This window comes from Procambarus clarkii, unplaced genomic scaffold (genome assembly GCF_040958095.1).
Source record: "Procambarus clarkii isolate CNS0578487 unplaced genomic scaffold, FALCON_Pclarkii_2.0 HiC_scaffold_102, whole genome shotgun sequence".
Lineage (NCBI taxonomy): Eukaryota > Metazoa > Arthropoda > Malacostraca > Decapoda > Cambaridae > Procambarus > Procambarus clarkii.
Genome location: NW_027189135.1, coordinates 537,556 through 563,050, shown reverse-complemented (window position 1 = coordinate 563,050; position 25,495 = coordinate 537,556). Strand labels below are relative to the sequence as shown.

Genomic DNA, 25,495 nt, shown 5'->3' with positions numbered 1-25,495 from the left:
TCTTCTTCAACCTCCCATAATTTATCTCATCACCAAACAGCATCAGCCACATCAATGTCCTATGCCAGTGTCCTTAATGCTTCACCTCACCAGCAACATCATCATAATACTGCACAACAAACTCAGTCCTCTCCACCTCTCTTCCCTCACCCACCACCTCCACCTTATTCTCCTCTTCAGAACCTTGCATATGAACGAGTCACTGCCTGTGTACAAGCTGCTTACTTGAAGGCCAAGGACGATGGCCGTGACTTTGCTGACTATCTTCCAATCTTTCTCACTCATAACGGCCTTCCTAGTATCTCTGTTCCTCCTACTCAACTATTGCGCTCTGCTCCATTCTCGCCTACAGTCCTCACTCCACAAAACACCATGACTTCAGCTGAAGAAAATACTACAGTTCCCCCACAATCTCCTACCAACCCACTCCTGACTGCTACAGAAAACGGTGCCACTGACCAAACAGCACATCCCGGACTATCCCAAACTGAAGCATCCATGTCAAAGGCACTTTCAACCTCTTCTCCCAACATTGTCCTCTCCACTTCCAATCTGACTACTAACACTACAACCTCTGATACCTCTCACCCGGTCCCTGTCAACAAGCCTTCTGTCTCCCTCCATCCCCCAACAACTTCAGTCATTTCTTCTGTAACTCATCTTGTCTCGTCCCGAGCCCGTTCAGCAACCCGTTGTCTTACTCCCACCTCCCGCTGTAAATATCCTACAATTCCTACCACCATCCTCCAAGATGCACCCTCCTCAATAACTGCCCAACTCATTGAATCACGCAACCCTCATGCTCTTGTACATGCACAAAACCCCACCAGCACCCCATCAAAACCTAAAAATTCATAAAGATCATACAGTTTAATGTGCGGGCATATTTCAACATTAGACACATGGTGTCAGATTTTATTGAGATCGAGAGACCTGATGTGCTATTATTAAATAGCACATACATCACGAACTCATATAAAATCAAACATTATGGCTACACCTCTTACCAGTCACCAGATGAAGCACATGAAGGAGTTGCAATACTCATCCGTTCTTCATACAAACACGAACTCTTACACACTCATTGGCTTCACAAACATTTCCTAGCCATTAAAGTTCATACACAAATGGGGTCTCTCATCATCTGCACAACCTACACCCGTCCTAACACCGACATTCCCATGCAAGATTTCATAACTCTCTTCAACAACTCTCACTTGCCTGTTTTTCTGCTTGCAGACCTCAATGCACAACACCCTACATTCCACCACAATACCACAAATCAGCATGGCAGACAGCTTCACCAAATATACACCCAAAAACATCTATTCTTTCTTGGCCCTGATTTCCCCACTTGTTTCACACATACAGGTTCTGGCCGGCCTGATCTCATATTCACCAACAGACACGGCAGCAACTTGCAACACTTCATTTCACCAGGGCCCATTACGGGCTCTGATCATATTCCCTTAATTCTCACAGTCTCCACAAATCCTATTCTCATCCCCAGCACTCCTCAATTCTCATACCATAGGGCAAACTGGGACATGTTCAAACAACACATTGATGACACTGATCTCACTTATGAATACAATGACAAACATCACACTGACATCGACACACAAGCACGCAACATACAAGACACCATCATTCATGCAGCAAACATCTCCATTCCTAAAACAGCACACAAACCACATTTCACTTTCACCCCCTCCATTCGCTCCAAACGCCTCTTAGCTTGCTATCACACTAGATTCTTACAAAACATACATCGTCATGGACAAATACTATGGGACCTAACAGCATTAAAAAACCATATCCTTAACAGCCTAGATGAAGATCACACAAAACATTGGAAACACCTTATAGAACAAGCAGAACAATACAGAAAACTGACACCTCAAGAATTCTGGAAACGAATCAAACGATTACAAGGATCAACTCACACACCGTTTAAATACCTTCTACATAATAACAACAAAATCACTGATCCTGAAGCAGTTCTCAACATTTTTAAACACCACTGGGAACAAATCTTTCACCCTCATCCTCCTGAACCATTTGCACGCCCCAACATTGAAATAGTCGAAGACTGGATACACCAAAATAGACAAGCAACTACACCAGACGACCTCATTCACCTTGAAAATCTCAATTCAAACACTGAACTACAGACTCCCCTAACTCTAGCTGATGTCAAGACAGCTCTCATGGGCACTCGTCGTAGAGCCCCTGGTGCGTCTGGCATTGGACATATCCTTCTTAGACAACTCCCTGCTTCTATCATTACTGCTATCACTAACCTATTCAACGCCTCCCTTGCCTCTGGATACTTTCCACTCAACTTTAAGTCTGCCACAGCCGTTCTTATTCCAAAACCTGGGAAACCCCACACTGACCCAAAGAACTATAGACCCATCAGCCTTCTAGAGACACTTGGCAAAGTCTTTGAAAGGCTGATCAACCAGAGACTTAGAACCCACCTTGAACACAATGACTTACTCACTAACAAACAGTTTGGATTTCGGCCTCACCGGTCCACTCACGACGCCTTAAACATCATGACTAACTACCTCAGTATCAATCAGCACCAAAGACTTAAGACTGCACTCATCACTAAGGACGTTGAGAAGGCCTTTGACACTGTTTGGCATGACGGCTTAAAATTCAAACTATGCAACAACTTTAATCTTCCTCTTATCACCACCAAACTTCTTTCGAACTACTTAGACGATAGGACAATGAGAATTAAGTTCCTCCAACAACACTCTGACTACTTCAACTTACACGCCGGTGTTCCCCAAGGCTCTGTTCTTGCCCCAACACTCTACATCCTATACATAAACGACATTCCTGACCCTGTTCATCACACTTCATTAACCATATGTTATGCTGATGATGTCTCTCACCTTGTCACCAGCAACACCATTGATACACTAACAAACAGAGCACAAACAGAACTTGATGTTGTCACTGAGTGGGAGTACAAATGGCGTATAAAAACCAACTCCAGCAAATCTAAAATCACCTACTTTTTCTGTAAAAGAACTATTCGCCCAATTCCTCTCAAACTCTATTCATACACTCAAAATCCTACTTATATCTCTGTATCTCCCTCCTCCACAGTCCTGGGACTCACATTTGATCGACAACTACTCTTTCACACACACATAACACAGAAACATGCAATAGCTCTTCAAGCCATGAAGAAACTATACAGACTTAGATTTGCAAAACCTGACACAAAAATGCACCTTTACAAAGCACTTATTAGACCTCTCCTAACATACGCTCCACTAGCTCTTTCTCTATCTGCACGCACTAACAAAATAAAACTTCAAAGAATACAGAACAGAGCACTAAGATGGGTACTCAACACCCGATGGCAAGAGTTAAATACCAGTCAAAGTCTCCATGAAAGTACTAACATTCCTGCCCTAAATACCTACTGGAAAACTCTATCAGACAAACAAATCGATAGACTACTCACTCATCATGAACAACACATTGATTTTCTCCTACACACTCTCAGACTACCACGAAACAATCATGACCTCTTCTCTACCATCCATGATCCTCTTCCTAACTCTGTATTTCGTTAAACTTTAGCTCTCAACACCCAGCATCCACTATCATTACATATTCAGCTCTCAACAACCAGCACAAACAATCCGTAAAAAAGTTCAGCCCTGACGCTCTTGAGCCAATCACTGTGATGTTGTGAGTTTGTGATGTCCCGATGTTGTCACTGAAAACACCCGACTGAGTCCCTGCCTCGAAAGCCGCAACCTAACGACACGCAGCTGGGTTTAGCCCTGGCACTTTTTCTCTTACAAATCTTCTTCCTCTCACCCCCCCTTATCTTCTTCTGTCCCCACTTCCAAGCTCGCCCCTATGGGCATCTTCTCCTGTATTATTCTGATTCTGATTCTTCCGAAATTTTATTATTATTCACACAACTTCAACACCATGACTGGACGCGGCAAGGGAGGCAAGGGACTCGGAAAGGGTGGCGCCAAGCGTCATCGTAAGGTGCTACGTGACAACATCCAGGGCATCACCAAGCCCGCTATTCGTCGCTTAGCTCGTCGTGGCGGCGTGAAGCGTATTTCGGGTCTCATCTACGAAGAGACCCGTGGCGTCCTGAAGGTGTTCCTCGAGAACGTCATCCGTGATGCTGTAACCTACACGGAACACGCCAAGAGGAAGACCGTCACTGCCATGGACGTGGTGTACGCTCTGAAGCGCCAGGGTCGTACCCTCTACGGATTCGGCGGATAAGAGCTTGGCTAATCCATCGATTCCACCCACCACCACCTCAAAACGGGACCTAATTAGGTCCCTATACTTTTTTACTGAAGGGCTTAATAGACGATAACATAAATTGTTTTGATATCAGCTAGCACATTGGGTCTTATGAAATCTATTTTTTATCCTCGCATGCTTAAAGGGACTCTGATTGGGGAGGGAGGGGTGGGGGGGGGGGGAAGGTTTGTTCCGTTATATACTAGCAGAGCAGGATCATTGGTGGTGGTGGGGGGGGGGGGGGGGGGTGAGGGAGAGAGAGAGAGAGAGAGATCTTTCCCAACTCTTCCTTTTTACATGAGTGAGCTACCCGTTTTATTCATTTTATCCTTCTCAGAGCTGTTTTGATAGTATCCAAATGATGGTAAATGAAAAGGGAGGACACGAATATCTACCCAGAATTCAGGACTGGCAATCGATATGCATGTTTGAGTGCGAATCTTTTTCTCTCTCAACTTAGGTATACGTTTATGTCGTACCTAAAAGCGAGAACCACACTATTGGGACAAGTATGCAAGGCCCAATTTTCCTAACAAGCACAGTGAATTTTGTTATTTTCGAACATTTCTTTCCAAATTGGTTTATCCAATTAACAGTATTATATTAAGATCATGAATTGCTGGGTTAGGTTAGGTTAGGTTAGCTTAGCTTAGGTTAGGTTAGGTTAGCTTAGCTTAGCTTGGGTTAGCTTAGGTTAGGTTAGGTTAGCTTAGCTTGGGTTAGCATAGGTTAGGTTAGGTTTGATTACATTTCTATGTTAGATTTAACTCAAATTCAAAACAATTGCAGTCATTCGGCTTGTTAGTCAACTTGCCTCTAATAGGGGCAATTTGTCTAACAAGACTATTTAGTTTTGTGTGCATATATATATATATATATATATATATATATATATATATATATATATATATATATATATATATATTATAGCTTCAAGACTCCGAACCAATATAGAAGCATCAAGAGGAAGTGCTTGTGTTATGGGCCAATAGGCCTTCTGCAGTTACTTCCATTCTTATGTTTTTATTCCCATTGGTTCGTGTTTTATCTTGTGTAAATGTCAATCACCTCACCCAAAACTTTGGTACCATATCACCTCACCCATGTATATGTGTATATATATATATATATATATATATATATATATATATATATATATATATATATATATATATATATATATATATATATATAATATACAGAGTAAATCTACCCCAAAAGTAATGATTTATTTGTCTACAAAACTAAACTCTTTTTGGAATCATATGAGGCCCCTCCACTGAGGGGGGAGGCCTGGATGTTTATTGTCATGTGTATTCATGCTGCTTGCATGTCGTCGTTTATTTTGCCTTTGTTGTTTTCTTGACAGCTTTCTTTGCCTTGGGTGGTTTGGGAGATTTTGAAGCTCTCTTTATTTTGGGCTTTTTGTTCCCAACAACAAGCTGCTGCTGCTGCTGCTGCTGCTTCTTTTTCAAGGCTGTAGGTGGTTTGTTGCTTGTGGCGGCTTTCTTGGGAGTTACCACGGCCTTCTTTGCTGCTGTAGATGGTTTCTTGGTTGTGGTGGCTTTCTTGGGAGTTAGAACGGCCCTCTTCTCTGCTACGGCCAGCTTGAATGATCCACTAGCTCCACTTCCCTTGGTCTGAACAAGAATGCCGTCAGCCACTGCTTTCTTGAGAAATCTTCGGATGTAAATGGCGATCTTGGCAGCCTCGACTTTGTTGTTGGCAACAACGTACTTCTTGATTGCTTGTAGAGACGAGCCCTTACGGTCTTTGAGTGCTGCGACCGCGGCTAGAACCATTTGACTAGTTTTCGGGTGAGCAACCTGGACGCGAGGTTTCCTGGTGGTGGCCACCACAGCAGCAGCAGCCGCAGCCTTCTTGGTAGGCTTTGCTTCTACCATGATGATGATGAGATAACCAAGGTGATGAGAGACGCTCAGACAGTCACGGGGGAATGATGCTGCCGCCGCTTGAGCCGAACCTATTTATGTGCCGGCACGGTACAGAAGCTGCAACCTGGCAACTCGTCCACCAATCACGACGGTTGGTTTTACGGCTCCGAAACCTGGATCCCATATCTTCTCTAAAATAGAAGCATTTGTTCATGTTCTTTGTAAAAGTATCATAAAGCAGGACAGATGAGACAAATATCATAAAAACTGAAGAGCAGATGAGCACACACATGTATGTATTACAAAAGAAAATCCACAAATTCATTAGAAATTGGCAGGGTAGGCTGAGGAAGTAGGTAGATGTAAAATGTCTGTAAATGGCGAAAGAACATAAACCCAAGACTGAATAAACGATGTTAAATATCCATGCCAAGGAGACAAAAATATGTTAGGATACAATTACCATTAAGACACCACAAGAAGGTCCGTATCCTGCCGTGATGACTAAAAAGAGTTGGTTATTAGCCACAATGTGTAGGCAGTCTCATGCCAACGGCCATACCACGTTGAGAACACCGCTTCTCGTCCGATCAGCGAAGTTAAGCAACGTTGGGTTTGGTTAGTACTTGGATGGGTGACCGCCTGGGAACACCAAATGCTGTTGGCAATAATGTTTTTTGTTTTGTTTTGTTTTGTTTCGTTTGTTTTTGTTTGAATGGCTGGCTGGCTGGCTGGCTGGCTCCACGGGAAATTCACGGAGTTGTGTGGAATAAGGCCTGGTAAAATGAATTAATATGTATGTCATGTTTAAAACAAACTCGCTTAATATAGTGTGTGAGGCTTTATACAAAAACAAACAACCAAAACAAAACAAAATATATATATATATATATATATATATATATATATATATATATATATATATATATATATATATATTATATATATATATATATATATATATATATAGCTTAATCCGGGTTTGAACTCGCAACTCCAAGAATACGCATCACTTATATACACTTTACCACTGGACCACTGCAGGACACTTGATGCTGAGGTATCAATTTAATGACGTAAATGCCATTTCCACAAATAAATGATAATTTAAAAGTATTTGTATGTACAAATCTTTTCTGTTTAAAAGGCTACAATATCAGTTACTGATATAATTTGTGTTAATGTTTCTATACCCACAGGAAGGCATGTTTTTGCTTATATGTAAGGGGGTACGGAGAAGGAATCCACAGACCATCATTCCCCTTCCCCCCCCCCCCTCCCACCTACTACCACCACTACCACCACCACCACCACCACCACCACCACTACTCACCACCAATCACCACCACCACCAATCACCACCAATCACCACCACCACACCTAACCGAAAACCCCCTAACACATCAACCCTCCCCCCAATCAACAGGCGAAATAATAACCCTCAAATGCCTGCCTGCCTGCCAGCCAGCCAATACTAACGGTCTTCTCAGAAAGAAAATCTCTTTGTATCTGTATTACTTGATGAAATGTATGATTCTAATAATGAAAATAAATTGTTATGTCGGTTGTATGAGCATAATGACCAATATGCACATGATATGAATGAATTAAATAGTGTAGTTTTAAGTAATTAGGTTGTAGACACATTAAGCGGATATGATATTTGACGCGTCCAGAACTGGTGATTTTTGGTTTAGTTTTAAATGCACCACCACCACCACCATTGCTTCCCCAGAGCCTAATTAAGGACCGGTAAAAGGAGTCAATATGTATGTCATCTATAAAACCAAAGAATGAATAAAAACACACACACACACACCTACATAATAGTACTAGGAAGATTGTATGGCATAAAAAAAAAAAAAAGTACTCCCATTGGGTCGTTTGAACTCGCGACTTCCAAAACACCAGCCACACACCTTACCACCCAGCCACCATAGAGTTGGTATAATTGTGCAACTTTAGTTATAAAACTAAAGTTCTTATTGTCTCAAATCTTATTGTCTGTTCTATGAAAAGGCATGATGTAAATTATGTATTTTTTGAATGATTGAATTGTAGGCACATTAAGCGGATTCGATATTTGATATATCCAGAAAAGGTGATTTCTGTTCAGTTTTAAAATGCATCACCGTTAACGCTAAAGGACTGGTAAAACGACTCGATGTTTGTCATTTTTAAAATAAACACTAAAACTAGGCCCTTAACATATATAATGTTTGAATATAAATTGAATGCATATAAATACAAAGTGGGAGTGGCTGGCTGGCTGGCTGGCTGCCCGCCCGCCCGCCCGCCCGCCCGCCTGCTTGCCTTGCCTTGCCTTGCCTTGCCTTGCCTGTCCTGTCCTGTTATTGCCTTGCCTTGCCTTGCCTTGCCTTGCCCTGCCCTGCCTTGGCTGCAGCTGGCTGGCTGGCCGTAAATCAACTCTTAACAACACCACACCACACCACACCATCACTCATCACCCATCACCCACCACCGGCCCCAGTCTCCCAGCCTCTCTTATATACCCGAGCAGGCCCTTTAAATTATTTGAATTGTTGCACTTCGGCCAATGGCACGATCGCTGCTGCTCAAACATATTCTGGTTCACAAGTATTATAATATATTATATTATATATATATATATATATATATATATATATATATATATATATATATATTCATGAAACACATTAAAACCTTGATCATTTATTCATTCATTACGTCTAGTGAAGAATTGCTTTTGTTCATTTGTATGATTAAAAATTGATAGAATATGAATTCCTCGCTTAAAGTAAAATATAAAATATATATTGGATTTATATGATTGGTTAATATTCCAAGTGATGCTGAATATCCCCTATAATTTTGTTTTGTTTGTTTGTTATGTACACATTTCACATGAAATCAATATAAATGTTATTATTAATGTTTGAAAGTTGATTGTCTACTTGAATCTCTCTATTAAAGTGTGTGTGGCTCCGGATGGAGCCTGGTTATGGTATTTGTCGTGGTGGGTGGCAGAAGTGCTTACTTCTTCTCTGTCTTCTTTGGCAAAAGAACTGCCTGAATGTTTGGAAGAACACCTCCCTGTGCAATGGTTACGCCAGACAGAAGTTTGTTGAGTTCTTCGTCGTTGCGGATGGCCAACTGCAAGTGACGTGGGATGATACGGGTCTTCTTGTTGTCACGTGCGGCGTTACCGGCGAGCTCCAGAACTTCGGCAGCGAGGTATTCCATGACGGCTGCCAGGTAGACAGGAGCGCCAGCACCGACGCGTTCGGCGTAGTTGCCTTTACGCAGCAGACGGTGAATTCTGCCCACGGGGAACTGAAGTCCGGCCCTGCTGGAGCGAGACTTTGACTTGCCCTTCACTTTGCCTCCCTTGCCGCGTCCTGACATTGCTGCTGCTGTTGTGGGTTTGTGGTGTTTTATGCCGGCCCGCAGATCGAGCTTCGTGTTATATACCCCGCTCAGGATCAAGGGAGTCCGCCACTGACCAATCAGCGCGCTCCGCCACGCGACCCGCTCTGAGCTGAGTCGCGAGCGGGATATAAAAGGAAAGCTCGACTCGCGCAAAAGTTCATTATTGTATCGCAACGCCAGCCAGCACGAGCATCATCATGCCACCCAAGGCATCTGGAAAGGCTGCCAAGAAGGCCGGAAAGGCCCAGAAGGCCATTGCCAAGGGCGATAAGAAAAAGAAGCGCAGGAGGAAGGAGAGCTACAGCATCTACATCTACAAAGTGCTGAAGCAGGTCCACCCCGACACTGGTATCTCTTCCAAAGCCATGTCGATCATGAACTCGTTCGTGAACGACATCTTCGAGCGCATCGCCGCCGAGGCTTCTCGCCTGGCCCACTACAACAAGCGTTCCACCATTACCAGTCGGGAGATCCAGACGGCTGTAAGGCTCCTGTTGCCCGGAGAACTGGCCAAGCACGCCGTCTCTGAGGGCACTAAGGCCGTCACCAAGTACACCTCCTCCAAGTAAACGGCTTACTTACTGCCCTGTGGTGGTGGCTTGGCCTCAAACCAACAAACTCGGCTCCATTGGAGCCACACTTTAATTTCTAAAGAGATTGTGAGTGTTAGACACCAATACTATTATAACAAAAACCTCTGTCACTGAAAGCAAATAGCTATAAAATGAGAATATTTATGAAACTGTCTGTGTGTGTTTCTCTCTCTCAGTCTCTGTCTGTCTGTCTGTCTGTCTGTCTGTCTGTCTGTCTGTCTGTCTGTCTGTCTGTCTGTCTGTCTGTCTCTGTCTCTGTCTCTGCATGTCTCTCTCTCTCTCTCTCTCTCTCTCTCTCTCTCTCTCTCTCTCTCTCTCTCTCTCTCTCTCTCTCTCTCTCTCTCTCTCTCTCTCTCTCTCTCTCTCTCTCAACACACATATAAACACTCGGTATCTTTTTTCTAGAGATTAGAGATTCATTGTTATGTTCCACATTAGGATTACTATGCAGGCCACCCTCTTAAGGTTTGAAAATGTCAAGAAAACGGTTAATTTAAAATGTCATCTCCTAACTTAACAGATTAAGCCAGAGGACCAAAAACAGAATAAAACAGGACAGGACAGTATGTCACTTATACAAGCTGCTTTTATTTCTAGTACAGTATGACAATTTTTTTTTTTTTTTTTTGGAGGGGGGGGGGGGGGGGAAGGATCCTTGGCAGTGCATAAGAATGAAAAGCGACGGCATTTTGTTTGTAAGAGGACAGGTTGTACTACAAATGACTTGATTTATTGATATCACGTGTACAGTGTATGTATGACACCTAAATTATTGTATTTATTTATTTATTATATGTATAGATGAAGGTTAATTCATATGACTGATGCTAGGAATGTCTGAAATCTCCTTAGAAGGATATTTTGGCCCTGAGAAGGGCCGAGTTTGGTGTATACTAGGGTGGTCGTTTTAGCTTATGCACGCTCTCCACGGATACGGCGAGCAAGCTGAATGTCCTTTGGCATGATGGTGACACGCTTGGCGTGGATGGCACAGAGGTTAGTGTCCTCGAAGAGACCGACCAGGTAAGCCTCGGATGCCTCCTGTAAAGCCATGACGGCAGACGACTGGAAGCGAAGATCGGTCTTGAAGTCCTGGGCAATCTCGCGCACCAGACGCTGGAAGGGAAGTTTCCTGATGAGCAACTCTGTGCTCTTCTGGTAACGACGGATCTCACGCAGGGCGACCGTTCCGGGCCTGTAACGGTGAGGCTTCTTCACGCCCCCTGTGGCAGGAGCAGACTTGCGTGCTGCCTTGGTGGCCAGCTGCTTACGAGGAGCCTTGCCTCCCGTGGACTTGCGAGCAGTCTGCTTGGTGCGAGCCATGGTGAACAACTGTGGTTTGTGATGGCCGGCGCCGAAAAATTTTTGCTTATATACGCCGTCTCGAGGCGCTTGCTCGAGCGCCATTGGCTGCTCGACTCGCCTACGTCACCCCGTTGCCCCTCCCCTCCTTCCTCTGGCTGCAGCCAACAGGCAGCTCACCTCAAACACTATTATCGCTGATTTTGCTCTATTTTTTGGATTTGTGCAAAAGTCATTTCACAGAGACGTGAAACAGACGAGTAGGCAACTGCAGTTTTGAAAGCGTTGTGAGAAAGCCGTGTTTCTGCTCGAGTACAAGCATAAAGTAAGGACAGGCAGGAGTTAGGAGTTGCCATGCTACAAGTACGTCCGCTTGACGGGATATAGTCTGGGGAAATCGTGCCGAAATTTTATTATTATTCACACAACTTCAACACCATGACTGGACGCGGCAAGGGAGGCAAGGGACTCGGAAAGGGTGGCGCCAAGCGTCATCGTAAGGTGCTACGTGACAACATCCAGGGCATCACCAAGCCCGCTATTCGTCGCTTAGCTCGTCGTGGCGGCGTGAAGCGTATTTCGGGTCTCATCTACGAAGAGACCCGTGGCGTCCTGAAGGTGTTCCTCGAGAACGTCATCCGTGATGCTGTAACCTACACGGAACACGCCAAGAGGAAGACCGTCACTGCCATGGACGTGGTGTACGCTCTGAAGCGCCAGGGTCGTACCCTCTACGGATTCGGCGGATAAGAGCTTGGCTAATCCATCGATTCCACCCACCACCACCTCAAAACGGGACCTAATTAGGTCCCTATACTTTTTTACTGAAGGGCTTAATAGACGATAACATAAATTGTTTTGATATCAGCTAGCACATTGGGTCTTATGAAATCTATTTTTTATCCTCGCATGCTTAAAGGGACTCTGATTGGGGAGGGAGGGGTGGGGGGGGGGGAAGGTTTGTTCCGTTATATACTAGCAGAGCAGGATCATTGGTGGTGGTGGGGGGGGGGGGGGGGTGAGGGAGAGAGAGAGAGAGAGAGATCTTTCCCAACTCTTCCTTTTTACATGAGTGAGCTACCCGTTTTATTCATTTTATCCTTCTCAGAGCTGTTTTGATAGTATCCAAATGATGGTAAATGAAAAGGGAGGACACGAATATCTACCCAGAATTCAGGACTGGCAATCGATATGCATGTTTGAGTGCGAATCTTTTTCTCTCTCAACTTAGGTATACGTTTATGTCGTACCTAAAAGCGAGAACCACACTATTGGGACAAGTATGCAAGGCCCAATTTTCCTAACAAGCACAGTGAATTTTGTTATTTTCGAACATTTCTTTCCAAATTGGTTTATCCAATTAACAGTATTATATTAAGATCATGAATTGCTGGGTTAGGTTAGGTTAGGTTAGCTTAGCTTAGGTTAGGTTAGGTTAGCTTAGCTTAGCTTGGGTTAGCTTAGGTTAGGTTAGGTTAGCTTAGCTTGGGTTAGCATAGGTTAGGTTAGGTTTGATTACATTTCTATGTTAGATTTAACTCAAATTCAAAACAATTGCAGTCATTCGGCTTGTTAGTCAACTTGCCTCTAATAGGGGCAATTTGTCTAACAAGACTATTTAGTTTTGTGTGCATATATATATATATATATATATATATATATATATATATATATATATATATATATATATATTATAGCTTCAAGACTCCGAACCAATATAGAAGCATCAAGAGGAAGTGCTTGTGTTATGGGCCAATAGGCCTTCTGCAGTTACTTCCATTCTTATGTTTTTATTCCCATTGGTTCGTGTTTTATCTTGTGTAAATGTCAATCACCTCACCCAAAACTTTGGTACCATATCACCTCACCCATGTATATGTGTATATATATATATATATATATATATATATATATATATATATATATATATATATATATATATATATATAATATACAGAGTAAATCTACCCCAAAAGTAATGATTTATTTGTCTACAAAACTAAACTCTTTTTGGAATCATATGAGGCCCCTCCACTGAGGGGGGAGGCCTGGATGTTTATTGTCATGTGTATTCATGCTGCTTGCATGTCGTCGTTTATTTTGCCTTTGTTGTTTTCTTGACAGCTTTCTTTGCCTTGGGTGGTTTGGGAGATTTTGAAGCTCTCTTTATTTTGGGCTTTTTGTTCCCAACAACAAGCTGCTGCTGCTGCTGCTGCTGCTTCTTTTTCAAGGCTGTAGGTGGTTTGTTGCTTGTGGCGGCTTTCTTGGGAGTTACCACGGCCTTCTTTGCTGCTGTAGATGGTTTCTTGGTTGTGGTGGCTTTCTTGGGAGTTAGAACGGCCCTCTTCTCTGCTACGGCCAGCTTGAATGATCCACTAGCTCCACTTCCCTTGGTCTGAACAAGAATGCCGTCAGCCACTGCTTTCTTGAGAAATCTTCGGATGTAAATGGCGATCTTGGCAGCCTCGACTTTGTTGTTGGCAACAACGTACTTCTTGATTGCTTGTAGAGACGAGCCCTTACGGTCTTTGAGTGCTGCGACCGCGGCTAGAACCATTTGACTAGTTTTCGGGTGAGCAACCTGGACGCGAGGTTTCCTGGTGGTGGCCACCACAGCAGCAGCAGCCGCAGCCTTCTTGGTAGGCTTTGCTTCTACCATGATGATGATGAGATAACCAAGGTGATGAGAGACGCTCAGACAGTCACGGGGGAATGATGCTGCCGCCGCTTGAGCCGAACCTATTTATGTGCCGGCACGGTACAGAAGCTGCAACCTGGCAACTCGTCCACCAATCACGACGGTTGGTTTTACGGCTCCGAAACCTGGATCCCATATCTTCTCTAAAATAGAAGCATTTGTTCATGTTCTTTGTAAAAGTATCATAAAGCAGGACAGATGAGACAAATATCATAAAAACTGAAGAGCAGATGAGCACACACATGTATGTATTACAAAAGAAAATCCACAAATTCATTAGAAATTGGCAGGGTAGGCTGAGGAAGTAGGTAGATGTAAAATGTCTGTAAATGGCGAAAGAACATAAACCCAAGACTGAATAAACGATGTTAAATATCCATGCCAAGGAGACAAAAATATGTTAGGATACAATTACCATTAAGACACCACAAGAAGGTCCGTATCCTGCCGTGATGACTAAAAAGAGTTGGTTATTAGCCACAATGTGTAGGCAGTCTCATGCCAACGGCCATACCACGTTGAGAACACCGCTTCTCGTCCGATCAGCGAAGTTAAGCAACGTTGGGTTTGGTTAGTACTTGGATGGGTGACCGCCTGGGAACACCAAATGCTGTTGGCAATAATGTTTTTTGTTTTGTTTTGTTTTGTTTCGTTTGTTTTTGTTTGAATGGCTGGCTGGCTGGCTGGCTGGCTCCACGGGAAATTCACGGAGTTGTGTGGAATAAGGCCTGGTAAAATGAATTAATATGTATGTCATGTTTAAAACAAACTCGCTTAATATAGTGTGTGAGGCTTTATACAAAAACAAACAACCAAAACAAAACAAAATATATATATATATATATATATATATATATATATATATATATATATATATATATATATATTATATATATATATATATATATATATATATAGCTTAATCCGGGTTTGAACTCGCAACTCCAAGAATACGCATCACTTATATACACTTTACCACTGGACCACTGCAGGACACTTGATGCTGAGGTATCAATTTAATGACGTAAATGCCATTTCCACAAATAAATGATAATTTAAAAGTATTTGTATGTACAAATCTTTTCTGTTTAAAAGGCTACAATATCAGTTACTGATATAATTTGTGTTAATGTTTCTATACCCACAGGAAGGCATGTTTTTGCTTATATGTAAGGGGGTACGGAGAAGGAATCCACAGACCATCATTCCCCTTCCCCCCCCCCCTCCCACCTACTACCACCACTACCACCACCACCACCACCACCACCACCACTACTCACCACCAATCACCACCACCACCAATCACCACCAATCACCACCACCACACCTAACCGAAAACCCCCTAACACATCAACCCTCCCCCCAATCAACAGGCGAAATAATAACCCTCAAATGCCTGCCTGCCTGCCAGCCAGCCAATACTAACGGTCTTCTCAGAAAGAAAATCTCTTTGTATCTGTATTACTTGATGAAATGTATGATTCTAATAATGAAAATAAATTGTTATGTCGGTTGTATGAGCATAATGACCAATATGCACATGATATGAATGAATTAAATAGTGTAGTTTTAAGTAATTAGGTTGTAGACACATTAAGCGGATATGATATTTGACGCGTCCAGAACTGGTGATTTTTGGTTTAGTTTTAAATGCACCACCACCACCACCATTGCTTCCCCAGAGCCTAATTAAGGACCGGTAAAAGGAGTCAATATGTATGTCATCTATAAAACCAAAGAATGAATAAAAACACACACACACACACCTACATAATAGTACTAGGAAGATTGTATGGCATAAAAAAAAAAAAAAGTACTCCCATTGGGTCGTTTGAACTCGCGACTTCCAAAACACCAGCCACACACCTTACCACCCAGCCACCATAGAGTTGGTATAATTGTGCAACTTTAGTTATAAAACTAAAGTTCTTATTGTCTCAAATCTTATTGTCTGTTCTATGAAAAGGCATGATGTAAATTATGTATTTTTTGAATGATTGAATTGTAGGCACATTAAGCGGATTCGATATTTGATATATCCAGAAAAGGTGATTTCTGTTCAGTTTTAAAATGCATCACCGTTAACGCTAAAGGACTGGTAAAACGACTCGATGTTTGTCATTTTTAAAATAAACACTAAAACTAGGCCCTTAACATATATAATGTTTGAATATAAATTGAATGCATATAAATACAAAGTGGGAGTGGCTGGCTGGCTGGCTGGCTGCCCGCCCGCCCGCCCGCCCGCCCGCCTGCTTGCCTTGCCTTGCCTTGCCTTGCCTTGCCTGTCCTGTCCTGTTATTGCCTTGCCTTGCCTTGCCTTGCCTTGCCCTGCCCTGCCTTGGCTGCAGCTGGCTGGCTGGCCGTAAATCAACTCTTAACAACACCACACCACACCACACCATCACTCATCACCCATCACCCACCACCGGCCCCAGTCTCCCAGCCTCTCTTATATACCCGAGCAGGCCCTTTAAATTATTTGAATTGTTGCACTTCGGCCAATGGCACGATCGCTGCTGCTCAAACATATTCTGGTTCACAAGTATTATAATATATTATATTATATATATATATATATATATATATATATATATATATATATATATATATTCATGAAACACATTAAAACCTTGATCATTTATTCATTCATTACGTCTAGTGAAGAATTGCTTTTGTTCATTTGTATGATTAAAAATTGATAGAATATGAATTCCTCGCTTAAAGTAAAATATAAAATATATATTGGATTTATATGATTGGTTAATATTCCAAGTGATGCTGAATATCCCCTATAATTTTGTTTTGTTTGTTTGTTATGTACACATTTCACATGAAATCAATATAAATGTTATTATTAATGTTTGAAAGTTGATTGTCTACTTGAATCTCTCTATTAAAGTGTGTGTGGCTCCGGATGGAGCCTGGTTATGGTATTTGTCGTGGTGGGTGGCAGAAGTGCTTACTTCTTCTCTGTCTTCTTTGGCAAAAGAACTGCCTGAATGTTTGGAAGAACACCTCCCTGTGCAATGGTTACGCCAGACAGAAGTTTGTTGAGTTCTTCGTCGTTGCGGATGGCCAACTGCAAGTGACGTGGGATGATACGGGTCTTCTTGTTGTCACGTGCGGCGTTACCGGCGAGCTCCAGAACTTCGGCAGCGAGGTATTCCATGACGGCTGCCAGGTAGACAGGAGCGCCAGCACCGACGCGTTCGGCGTAGTTGCCTTTACGCAGCAGACGGTGAATTCTGCCCACGGGGAACTGAAGTCCGGCCCTGCTGGAGCGAGACTTTGACTTGCCCTTCACTTTGCCTCCCTTGCCGCGTCCTGACATTGCTGCTGCTGTTGTGGGTTTGTGGTGTTTTATGCCGGCCCGCAGATCGAGCTTCGTGTTATATACCCCGCTCAGGATCAAGGGAGTCCGCCACTGACCAATCAGCGCGCTCCGCCACGCGACCCGCTCTGAGCTGAGTCGCGAGCGGGATATAAAAGGAAAGCTCGACTCGCGCAAAAGTTCATTATTGTATCGCAACGCCAGCCAGCACGAGCATCATCATGCCACCCAAGGCATCTGGAAAGGCTGCCAAGAAGGCCGGAAAGGCCCAGAAGGCCATTGCCAAGGGCGATAAGAAAAAGAAGCGCAGGAGGAAGGAGAGCTACAGCATCTACATCTACAAAGTGCTGAAGCAGGTCCACCCCGACACTGGTATCTCTTCCAAAGCCATGTCGATCATGAACTCGTTCGTGAACGACATCTTCGAGCGCATCGCCGCCGAGGCTTCTCGCCTGGCCCACTACAACAAGCGTTCCACCATTACCAGTCGGGAGATCCAGACGGCTGTAAGGCTCCTGTTGCCCGGAGAACTGGCCAAGCACGCCGTCTCTGAGGGCACTAAGGCCGTCACCAAGTACACCTCCTCCAAGTAAACGGCTTACTTACTGCCCTGTGGTGGTGGCTTGGCCTCAAACCAACAAACTCGGCTCCATTGGAGCCACACTTTAATTTCTAAAGAGATTGTGAGTGTTAGACACCAATACTATTATAACAAAAACCTCTGTCACTGAAAGCAAATAGCTATAAAATGAGAATATTTATGAAACTGTCTGTGTGTGTTTCTCTCTCTCAGTCTCTGTCTGTCTGTCTGTCTGTCTGTCTGTCTGTCTGTCTGTCTGTCTGTCTGTCTGTCTGTCTCTGTCTCTGTCTCTGCATGTCTCTCTCTCTCTCTCTCTCTCTCTCTCTCTCTCTCTCTCTCTCTCTCTCTCTCTCTCTCTCTCTCTCTCTCTCTCTCTCTCTCTCTCTCTCTCAACACACATATAAACACTCGGTATCTTTTTTCTAGAGATTAGAGATTCATTGTTATGTTCCACATTAGGATTACTATGCAGGCCACCCTCTTAAGGTTTGAAAATGTCAAGAAAACGGTTAATTTAAAATGTCATCTCCTAACTTAACAGATTAAGCCAGAGGACCAAAAACAGAATAAAACAGGACAGGACAGTATGTCACTTATACAAGCTGCTTTTATTTCTAGTACAGTATGACAATTTTTTTTTTTTTTTTTTTGGAGGGGGGGGGGGGGGGAAGGATCCTTGGCAGTGCATAAGAATGAAAAGCGACGGCATTTTGTTTGTAAGAGGACAGGTTGTACTACAAATGACTTGATTTATTGATATCACGTGTACAGTGTATGTATGACACCTAAATTATTGTATTTATTTATTTATTATATGTATAGATGAAGGTTAATTCATATGACTGATGCTAGGAATGTCTGAAATCTCCTTAGAAGGATATTTTGGCCCTGAGAAGGGCCGAGTTTGGTGTATACTAGGGTGGTCGTTTTAGCTTATGCACGCTCTCCACGGATACGGCGAGCAAGCTGAATGTCCTTTGGCATGATGGTGACACGCTTGGCGTGGATGGCACAGAGGTTAGTGTCCTCGAAGAGACCGACCAGGTAAGCCTCGGATGCCTCCTGTAAAGCCATGACGGCAGACGACTGGAAGCGAAGATCGGTCTTGAAGTCCTGGGCAATCTCGCGCACCAGACGCTGGAAGGGAAGTTTCCTGATGAGCAACTCTGTGCTCTTCTGGTAACGACGGATCTCACGCAGGGCGACCGTTCCGGGCCTGTAACGGTGAGGCTTCTTCACGCCCCCTGTGGCAGGAGCAGACTTGCGTGCTGCCTTGGTGGCCAGCTGCTTACGAGGAGCCTTGCCTCCCGTGGACTTGCGAGCAGTCTGCTTGGTGCGAGCCATGGTGAACAACTGTGGTTTGTGATGGCCGGCGCCGAAAAATTTTTGCTTATATACGCCGTCTCGAGGCGCTTGCTCGAGCGCCATTGGCTGCTCGACTCGCCTACGTCACCCCGTTGCCCCTCCCCTCCTTCCTCTGGCTGCAGCCAACAGGCAGCTCACCTCAAACACTATTATCGCTGATTTTGCTCTATTTTTTGGATTTGTGCAAAAGTCATTTCACAGAGACGTGAAACAGACGAGTAGGCAACTGCAGTTTTGAAAGCGTTGTGAGAAAGCCGTGTTTCTGCTCGAGTACAAGCATAAAGTAAGGACAGGCAGGAGTTAGGAGTTGCCATGCTACAAGTACGTCCGCTTGACGGGATATAGTCTGGGGAAATCGTGCCGAAATTTTATTATTATTCACACAACTTCAACACCATGACTGGACGCGGCAAGGGAGGCAAGGGACTCGGAAAGGGTGGCGCCAAGCGTCATCGTAAGGTGCTACGTGACAACATCCAGGGCATCACCAAGCCCGCTATTCGTCGCTTAGCTCGTCGTGGCGGCGTGAAGCGTATTTCGGGTCTCATCTACGAAGAGACCCGTGGCGTCCTGAAGGTGTTCCTCGAGAACGTCATCCGTGATGCTGTAACCTACACGGAACACGCCAAGAGGAAGACCGTCACTGCCATGGACGTGGTGTACGCTCTGAAGCGCCAGGGTCGTACCCTCTACGGATTCGGCGGATAAGAGCTTGGCTAATCCATCGATTCCACCCACCACCACCTCAAAACGGGACCTAATTAGGTCCCTATACTTTTTTACTGAAGGGCTTAATAGACGATAACATAAATTGTTTTGATATCAGCTAGCACATTGGGTCTTATGAAATCTATTTTTTATCCTCGCATGCTTAAAGGGACTCTGATTGGGGAGGGAGGGGTGGGGGGGGGGGGAAGGTTTGTTCCGTTATATACTAGCAGAGCAGGATCATTGGTGGTGGTGGGGGGGGGGGGGGGGGTGAGGGAGAGAGAGAGAGAGAGAGATCTTTCCCAACTCTTCCTTTTTACATGAGTGAGCTACCCGTTTTATTCATTTTATCCTTCTCAGAGCTGTTTTGATAGTATCCAAATGATGGTAAATGAAAAGGGAGGACACGAATATCTACCCAGAATTCAGGACTGGCAATCGATATGCATGTTTGAGTGCGAATCTTTTTCTCTCTCAACTTAGGTATACGTTTATGTCGTACCTAAAAGCGAGAACCACACTATTGGGACAAGTATGCAAGGCCCAATTTTCCTAACAAGCACAGTGAATTTTGTTATTTTCGAACATTTCTTTCCAAATTGGTTTATCCAATTAACAGTATTATATTAAGATCATGAATTGCTGGGTTAGGTTAGGTTAGGTTAGCTTAGCTTAGGTTAGGTTAGGTTAGCTTAGCTTAGCTTGGGTTAGCTTAGGTTAGGTTAGGTTAGCTTAGCTTGGGTTAGCATAGGTTAGGTTAGGTTTGATTACATTTCTATGTTAGATTTAACTCAAATTCAAAACAATTGCAGTCATTCGGCTTGTTAGTCAACTTGCCTCTAATAGGGGCAATTTGTCTAACAAGACTATTTAGTTTTGTGTGCATATATATATATATATATATATATATATATATATATATATATATATATATATATATATTATAGCTTCAAGACTCCGAACCAATATAGAAGCATCAAGAGGAAGTGCTTGTGTTATGGGCCAATAGGCCTTCTGCAGTTACTTCCATTCTTATGTTTTTATTCCCATTGGTTCGTGTTTTATCTTGTGTAAATGTCAATCACCTCACCCAAAACTTTGGTACCATATCACCTCACCCATGTATATGTGTATATATATATATATATATATATATATATATATATATATATATATATATATATATATATATATATATATAATATACAGAGTAAATCTACCCCAAAAGTAATGATTTATTTGTCTACAAAACTAAACTCTTTTTGGAATCATATGAGGCCCCTCCACTGAGGGGGGAGGCCTGGATGTTTATTGTCATGTGTATTCATGCTGCTTGCATGTCGTCGTTTATTTTGCCTTTGTTGTTTTCTTGACAGCTTTCTTTGCCTTGGGTGGTTTGGGAGATTTTGAAGCTCTCTTTATTTTGGGCTTTTTGTTCCCAACAACAAGCTGCTGCTGCTGCTGCTGCTGCTTCTTTTTCAAGGCTGTAGGTGGTTTGTTGCTTGTGGCGGCTTTCTTGGGAGTTACCACGGCCTTCTTTGCTGCTGTAGATGGTTTCTTGGTTGTGGTGGCTTTCTTGGGAGTTAGAACGGCCCTCTTCTCTGCTACGGCCAGCTTGAATGATCCACTAGCTCCACTTCCCTTGGTCTGAACAAGAATGCCGTCAGCCACTGCTTTCTTGAGAAATCTTCGGATGTAAATGGCGATCTTGGCAGCCTCGACTTTGTTGTTGGCAACAACGTACTTCTTGATTGCTTGTAGAGACGAGCCCTTACGGTCTTTGAGTGCTGCGACCGCGGCTAGAACCATTTGACTAGTTTTCGGGTGAGCAACCTGGACGCGAGGTTTCCTGGTGGTGGCCACCACAGCAGCAGCAGCCGCAGCCTTCTTGGTAGGCTTTGCTTCTACCATGATGATGATGAGATAACCAAGGTGATGAGAGACGCTCAGACAGTCACGGGGGAATGATGCTGCCGCCGCTTGAGCCGAACCTATTTATGTGCCGGCACGGTACAGAAGCTGCAACCTGGCAACTCGTCCACCAATCACGACGGTTGGTTTTACGGCTCCGAAACCTGGATCCCATATCTTCTCTAAAATAGAAGCATTTGTTCATGTTCTTTGTAAAAGTATCATAAAGCAGGACAGATGAGACAAATATCATAAAAACTGAAGAGCAGATGAGCACACACATGTATGTATTACAAAAGAAAATCCACAAATTCATTAGAAATTGGCAGGGTAGGCTGAGGAAGTAGGTAGATGTAAAATGTCTGTAAATGGCGAAAGAACATAAACCCAAGACTGAATAAACGATGTTAAATATCCATGCCAAGGAGACAAAAATATGTTAGGATACAATTACCATTAAGACACCACAAGAAGGTCCGTATCCTGCCGTGATGACTAAAAAGAGTTGGTTATTAGCCACAATGTGTAGGCAGTCTCATGCCAACGGCCATACCACGTTGAGAACACCGCTTCTCGTCCGATCAGCGAAGTTAAGCAACGTTGGGTTTGGTTAGTACTTGGATGGGTGACCGCCTGGGAACACCAAATGCTGTTGGCAATAATGTTTTTTGTTTTGTTTTGTTTTGTTTCGTTTGTTTTTGTTTGAATGGCTGGCTGGCTGGCTGGCTGGCTCCACGGGAAATTCACGGAGTTGTGTGGAATAAGGCCTGGTAAAATGAATTAATATGTATGTCATGTTTAAAACAAACTCGCTTAATATAGTGTGTGAGGCTTTATACAAAAACAAACAACCAAAACAAAACAAAATATATATATATATATATATATATATATATATATATATATATATATATATATATATTATATATATATATATATATATATATATATAGCTTAATCCGGGTTTGAACTCGCAACTCCAAGAATACGCATCACTTATATACACTTTACCACTGGACCACTGCAGGACACTTGATGCTGAGGTATCAATTTAATGACGTAAATGCCATTTCCACAAATAAATGATAATTTAAAAGTATTTGTATGTACAAATCTTTTCTGTTTAAAAGGCTACAATATCAGTTACTGATATAATTTGTGTTAATGTTTCTATACCCACAGGAAGGCATGTTTTTGCTTATATGTAAGGGGGTACGGAGAAGGAATCCACAGACCATCATTCCCCTTCCCCCCCCCCCTCCCACCTACTACCACCACTACCACCACCCACCACCACCACCACCACCACTACTCACCACCAATCACCACCACCACCAATCACCACCAATCACCACCACCACACCTAACCGAAAACCCCCTAACACATCAACCCTCCCCCCAATCAACAGGCGAAATAATAACCCTCAAATGCCTGCCTGCCTGCCAGCCAGCCAATACTAACGGTCTTCTCAGAAAGAAAATCTCTTTGTATCTGTATTACTTGATGAAATGTATGATTCTAATAATGAAAATAAATTGTTATGTCGGTTGTATGAGCATAATGACCAATATGCACATGATATGAATGAATTAAATAGTGTAGTTTTAAGTAATTAGGTTGTAGACACATTAAGCGGATATGATATTTGACGCGTCCAGAACTGGTGATTTTTGGTTTAGTTTTAAATGCACCACCACCACCACCATTGCTTCCCCAGAGCCTAATTAAGGACCGGTAAAAGGAGTCAATATGTATGTCATCTATAAAACCAAAGAATGAATAAAAACACACACACACACACCTACATAATAGTACTAGGAAGATTGTATGGCATAAAAAAAAAAAAAAGTACTCCCATTGGGTCGTTTGAACTCGCGACTTCCAAAACACCAGCCACACACCTTACCACCCAGCCACCATAGAGTTGGTATAATTGTGCAACTTTAGTTATAAAACTAAAGTTCTTATTGTCTCAAATCTTATTGTCTGTTCTATGAAAAGGCATGATGTAAATTATGTATTTTTTGAATGATTGAATTGTAGCACATTAAGCGGATTCGATATTTGATATATCCAGAAAAGGTGATTTCTGTTCAGTTTTAAAATGCATCACCGTTAACGCTAAAAGGACTGGTAAAACGACTCGATGTTTGTCATTTTTAAAATAAACACTAAAACTAGGCCCTTAACATATATAATGTTTGAATATAAATTGAATGCATATAAATACAAAGTGGGAGTGGCTGGCTGGCTGGCTGGCTGCCCGCCCGCCCGCCCGCCCGCCCGCCTGCTTGCCTTGCCTTGCCTTGCCTTGCCTTGCCTGTCCTGTCCTGTTATTGCCTTGCCTTGCCTTGCCTTGCCTTGCCCTGCCCTGCCTTGGCTGCAGCTGGCTGGCTGGCCGTAAATCAACTCTTAACAACACCACACCACACCACACCAATCACTCATCACCCATCACCCCCACCACCGGCCCCAGTCTCCCAGCCTCTCTTATATACCAGAGCAGGCTCCTTTAAATTATTTGAATTGTTGCACTTCGGCCAATGGCACGATCGCTGCTGCTCAGAAAATATTCTGGTTCACAAGTATTATAATATATTATATTAGATATATATATATATATATATATATATATATATAATATATATATATATATTCATGAAACACATTAAAACCTTGATCATTTATTCATTCATTACGTCTAGTGAAGAATTGCTTTTGTTCATTTGTATGATTAAAATTGATAGAATATGAATTCCTCGCTTAAAGTAAAATATAAAATATATATTGGATTTATATGATTGGTTAATATTCCAAGTGATGCTGAATATCCCCTATAATTTTGTTTTGTTTGTTTGTTATGTACACATTTCACATGAAATCAATATAAATGTTATTATTAATGTTTGAAAGTTGATTGTCTACTTGAATCTCTCTATTAAAGTGTGTGTGGCTCCGGATGGAGCCTGGTTATGGTATTTGTCGTGGTGGGTGGCAGAAGTGCTTACTTCTTCTCTGTCTTCTTTGGCAAAAGAACTGCCTGAATGTTTGGAAGAACACCTCCCTGTGCAATGGTTACGCCAGACAGAAGTTTGTTGAGTTCTTCGTCGTTGCGGATGGCCAACTGCAAGTGACGTGGGATGATACGGGTCTTCTTGTTGTCACGTGCGGCGTTACCGGCGAGCTCCAGAACTTCGGCAGCGAGGTATTCCATGACGGCTGCCAGGTAGACAGGAGCGCCAGCACCGACGCGTTCGGCGTAGTTGCCTTTACGCAGCAGACGGTGAATTCTGCCCACGGGGAACTGAAGTCCGGCCCTGCTGGAGCGAGACTTTGACTTGCCCTTCACTTTGCCTCCCTTGCCGCGTCCTGACATTGCTGCTGCTGTTGTG

General features: G+C 43.1%; 3 non-coding genes across 3 annotated transcripts; all 3 read left to right on the top strand.

Moving 5' to 3' along the window:
* The first annotated feature begins 6,748 nt into the window (after positions 1-6,748).
* LOC138360234 (5S ribosomal RNA) lies at positions 6,749-6,867 on the top strand. Its single transcript, XR_011226246.1, has one exon. It is a non-coding gene; the product is annotated as a 5S ribosomal RNA (ribosomal RNA).
* A 7,837-nt stretch (positions 6,868-14,704) lies between these two features.
* Positions 14,705-14,823, top strand: LOC138360233 (5S ribosomal RNA). The gene has a single exon (XR_011226245.1). It is a non-coding gene; the product is annotated as a 5S ribosomal RNA (ribosomal RNA).
* Positions 14,824-22,641: 7,818 nt separating this feature from the next.
* Positions 22,642-22,760, top strand: LOC138360230 (5S ribosomal RNA). Its single transcript, XR_011226242.1, has one exon. It is a non-coding gene; the product is annotated as a 5S ribosomal RNA (ribosomal RNA).
* The last annotated feature ends 2,735 nt before the right edge of the window (positions 22,761-25,495 follow it).